This window comes from Meleagris gallopavo, chromosome 14 (genome assembly GCF_905368555.1).
Source record: "Meleagris gallopavo chromosome 14, MGAL_WU_HG_1.1, whole genome shotgun sequence".
Classification (NCBI taxonomy): domain Eukaryota; kingdom Metazoa; phylum Chordata; class Aves; order Galliformes; family Phasianidae; genus Meleagris; species Meleagris gallopavo.
This window is the reverse complement of record NC_139417.1, coordinates 12,006,506-12,011,460: the sequence shown is the minus strand read 5'-3', so window position 1 is coordinate 12,011,460 and position 4,955 is coordinate 12,006,506. Positions and strand designations below refer to the sequence as shown.

The 4,955-nt window shown below is 45.0% G+C and overlaps 1 long non-coding RNA gene across 1 annotated transcript in view; it reads right to left on the bottom strand.

Moving 5' to 3' along the window:
* LOC116217177 (uncharacterized) overlaps window positions 1-4,955 on the bottom strand; it is a 130,353-nt gene that overhangs the window by 25,509 nt on the left and 99,889 nt on the right. Inside the window, exons 11-12 of the long non-coding RNA XR_014886304.1 lie at window positions 4,804-4,955; window positions 447-549 (exon numbers count right to left, since the gene is read on the bottom strand). This is a non-coding gene — a long non-coding RNA (uncharacterized LOC116217177). The remainder of the gene's footprint in view (window positions 1-446; window positions 550-4,803) is intronic.

The window sequence follows — 4,955 nt, the reverse complement described above, 5'->3', positions numbered from 1 at the left end:
CTAGATTAAAATTAAATTAAGTCAAAATTTAGAAAATACTGGTTTAATTAAAGATACTTTACCAGATCATAAATTATGCATTCCCCTTCCTGTTGCGAAGTGCAAGTTTGATGCTAGGTGTCAGCGCTGTGGAGGATTCCTAAAGGTTAGTTCCCATTTATGTGCTGCATAAAGCAGCCTTCTAGAAACGAGTGACTAATTACTGAAGTTACCAAATTGCTACCCTGGCCTGTTTAGCAAATGCGCTTCCCTGACTTCAGCAAGAGCAGTTTTCTCTGGTGGCTTAGTCCAAATTTGCAAAATGGGACAGCAGAAAGAGACCTTGGCCAAAAGCAGGCATTGGCATGGAATCAAGCCCGAAAATAGTAATGGATAATTATCCAGAAAATAATTATGAAATGTTAAAAGTCTGGCTATCTCACACAGACCACTGCAAGGAATAGTACCTCTGTTTCATTGCAGAGCAGCAAAAGGAGAATCCTCGCAAAGTAGCTTTCCTCATCCTCTTATCCGTGCACATTAGCACTGAAGGTGATACCCCTTCTGATACTGAAAAAAAAAGAAAAAAAAAAGCTGCAGAAGATAGAAATAGAGCATCCATTATCCCCTATCACAGATACCTGCTGGATTAGCTGCTGTGTTGAAAAGCAGCCACTACAGAGAGAAAGGAGCTCATTGGCACCTTGCTGCCAGGAAAGGCAGCAGTTCCAGTGGAGGTGCCCCCAGCACAACCTTCGAGGTGCAATCCTCCTGCTAAGGGTGGCTATGGTTGCCTGAACTAGGGCTAAATCAACACCAGTGCAGCCTGAAATGGCTGGAAAATCCACTTACGCAGGATCCTGGCCATTAGCGAGTGCTGGGGGGCAGATCACAGTGCTAAGCCCTACGGCACACCTCGTGCCACATTTTAGAAGGCTTTGCAGAGCTACACCAATCCCTCTGAGAGAATTAGAAGCCCTTGAGCTGATTATTCAGATAAAGGCACGATGAGATAAGCTCTGGTATCATCAGAAAGGGTGCAAAACACTGTCACACGAGGGAGAGCTGGGCAGGATGTGAACTCTATTTAAGCAGTCCCCGGGTAAACCAGCTCGCAGCCGACTGTCAGCTCCCTTCGAGCAGCGCCTTTGATTGCAGCGCTCCGTGAAGGAGCACTTGTCACTTTTTATCGAAAGAGAGGGGAAGAAAGCAAGGCAGCCCGCTGCTGGGAGAGGAGATGCCACTCACTGTTCATCACTGCGATAGACAGCTGCACTGCCCTGGCTGCTGGTGATCAAGGAGCAAGAAAAAGAGGACTGCACAAGACTGCAGAGAGCACAGAGTGGGGAGGGAAGGCCCCACAGTCTGCTCAAGTCTGGTACCAAAACATCTGAGCCATGGGATGCGGGGGCTGAAACAAAGGGAGGTTCAGGGTTACCCAGTGCAGAGCAGAGCTTTAAGTCCTCTTCTAACAAAAGGGCCCTAAGCAGTTTGGCACTGTTTGGCTGGAGCTGGTTGGACTTTCCAGCATTGTGAGTGCTCATGGCAAGGGAGCAAAGCCACAGCACAGCCTATCCCACACCTCCGCCCTCCCTTGGCATCAAGCTCAGAGCTGTTCTGTGAAATCCGGCCTGAGGGGGCTGGAATTCCCCACTCACTGTATTAAAGCGTTGTGATTGTATCTTTGCAAGCCAGCCCACTGTAGACACAACACAGAAGGCACAAAAGCTCCGGAAATGAGAGAGCATCTTTTCCTGCCTTTGTCAGAATCCTGCTTGTTCTAGATAACAATCAGCAAACACAGAGTCATGCTCAGAAGGCTCAGGCAGAGAAAGTCCAATTTCCCCTCAGCCACTGGTACTTATGCTAAGGGCTACTTACTCAGGCACAATTAAAGACACCAGAGATGACAGCGATAACTGAAAAAATAGAAGGAAAGGCTCTACAGACACAGAAGAGACCAAAAAGCAAAGCAATGTTAGAGCACTCCAATAACCACAAGGCAAAGCATCTCCCACCAGAGCTGGGAAAGCTGATATTTAACAGCTGGGTCCTGCAGACAAACCGATTTGCTTCTGTGGTTTTGTTGCTTACAGCAAAGCAGAAAATATTTATACTTATTATTATTTTTTTCCTAAATTCAGCTTCGTTTTTGCCAGATTTGTCCAAAAAACCCGTGCAGGTTCCAGCAAGACTCTCCAGACACACTTCCCCACCACTTTGCAGCCCATCTCCTGGCCGCAGCACACAGCTGCAGTGGCAGTGAGGCTGTGACACCATCCCAGCTTCTGAGGGTTGCACCCCTGTCCTAAGGTATTACACAGCCCCGTTGGCAGAAGACAGTGCCAGTATCAGCTTCTAAACAGGCAATCGAAGGATGCAGGAGCAAGCCTAGGACAGCCCTCCCCTGGAAGAAGCAGAAGGGAACGACTTCAAGCCACGAATATTGAGTTATCATCAGGACCTGGCTACATTTCCCTAAGGCTCCCTTCTGTTCGTCTCACTGGTGGATAGGTGACATATGGAAGTCTTCGTGCTCCTGGCTGCTTTGCCAGAGGTCACAGCCCTTTCTTTTCCCCTGCTAAGGTGGAGGCTGGTCCTGGAAGCATCGTGAACTCTTCCCATCCTATCTGCCTTGTGATTGCATTAGCTCCCTGCTGTGCACTGACACAAAGGGGAAGGACTCCAGGAAGAAGCTGCCAGCTCCAAAACCACAGGACGTTTTCCTACAGAAAAAACCCCACTGCAGCCCAGGGCTGGATCATGGCACTGATCTCACCAACGTCCAGCTGTCTGTGAGATGCTCCCAGCATTGAGGAGGGGACTATTCCAGTGAGCAGGTCCAGACAAAGGGTAAAAACATCACAGAGGGCAGTTCTGCAGTCTATGGGCACAGCCTGGTGCCCACCAGAAGACACATGGCCAGAGCCAGCCCTGCCCATGACACAGCTGCTAGGAAGCAAATGGATGTGCATTGCCCATGGGATGCATCTGTATGCAGCACCTCTGTTGTGTAAAGCAATGAAAATCCTTTTTCATTGTCTTCTGAGGGTTGGGGGTTTTTTGTCCTTTTTGTTCCTTTTCGTTTTTAAGAGAGACTGCAGATCTTGCCTGTCCCAGGAAACACATTATAAAACTGCAATTTGCCTGTCTTGGCTCTCTCACCCTAGCATTGACCCTAAAGATGAACTCCCATGAATAAGTCTAATCCTGTTTTTCATGTTTCCCCAGGTAAATGAATATTTATGAATCTTTTCTCCAGAGCCGAAGCAAGGCCCTTACAACTGGCCATGATAGTTCAATTTGTTTTCTTGCCAATTCTTCAAATTGTTTTTTTTGTTGTTGTTGTTGTTGCTGTTCTTTTTGAAACTTAGGGGAAAAAAAAATCTCATTCCGTGTGTGGGGCTTTTCAGTTGACTTTTGTTGTTGTTTTTTGTTGGTTTTGTTGTTTTTTGTTTTTGTTTTTTTTAACTCAGCTGGTGCTTGGAGGCTTTCCAGTTGGCTTGAATGATTAATGTGGTGCCACTGACTTGTTTTGTGTTTGTATTAAAAAAAATAAATGCACGATTCATGTTTTCCAAAGAGCCAGTTAGGTATTTCTGATTGACCACGCCATGTAAGTTTTAAATTCTTTGTGTGCTCAAAACATATACAAAAAAGAAGCATTTCCACAGAGATGAATGGAACAGTCAAGGTTAGAGACACAGGCTAAAAAAAATAATGCCTCTCAGCGAGCTGTGTATGAGACTGTAATCATGACAAAGCCAGGTCTTAATATCCTACATTCATTTAAGGGAGGAGATTTGTTCTTATGCCTACTATTTATTTAGCTTTCCTAAATTCAGTTTCAATAGCAAAACAGCTTTCCCAGTTTAGCTGCGCTACCAAGTCAAGGTCATTCTCCTAAGAGAAAGATCAAGATCCTTTATAAGGGGGAAAAAAAGAAAGAAAAAAAAAGAAATGACTCTCGCACTGATTGATCTGCTGCACATCATTAGAGAAGGGTAAGAGATAATCTAAACATGCTCTGTGCTTCATTGATTCACATGGGTGCTTTTTGAGTGTGAAACAGAAGGAAGTTATGCAATTACCTTGAGAGGAAAAACATCTTTAGCAGTATTTGGAAATAAAATAGGGTTGGGAAGGGGGAAGGATCCTGAAGGGCTCTTACAAGCTGTGTGTTTGTGAGTCAATAAAGCAGTAAAGAAATGCAACTCTATTGATTTACATTATGTGCTACTTCCCAGGTGAGAGTTCAGCCTTTTATAATGTTTTTCACCCAATGTTTTCATATTTTCTATAGAAGTCTGATAGCACTTAATAGCATGTACTTATTTAGAAATAATAACTGTTTGTGTTTAAACTCATTACGCTAAGACATGCCTCTTGCTCAGAGGCTCCTTGGAGAAGTGTACGAGAAACCAGTGAGTTTTACTTCTGCAGGAGCCAGATTTTGTGTTATAGAATCCCAGAAAATCAAAACCATTGTACTGATTGCTGTGAATTTATCCCTGGGGGTGGGAATGGGAGAGGGAAGGAAAAAAATCTTTGAAATAATAAATAAAATAATAATTATTATAATAAAACCCCTCTTTTTCCTGTCTCATTTAGCTGGACCACGCTGTGAGCACACTGATCCAGCTGTAGATGTCTCTGTTCATTGCAGGGTGGTTGGACTACATGACCTTTAAAGGTCCCTTGCAACTCAAACAACTCCGTGACTTTGTTATCTCTCCTATGATTTCTGACTCTGGGTGCAGCTTCCCACACTCCCTTTCCCCACCATTTAGCAAACAGCAGTCAGTGGGACCACATCACTCTTACCTGCAGCCAGAGGAGATGCTTGAAGAGTGCAGGATGTTAACCAGAACCCAAACCTCGTTGACCCATCAAGGAGTATTGACAATGCAGTCAGTCCCATGAGAGTTCTGTCTGCTCCTCTGCCAGGCAGCTCGTGTATCTGCTGGTTATCACTG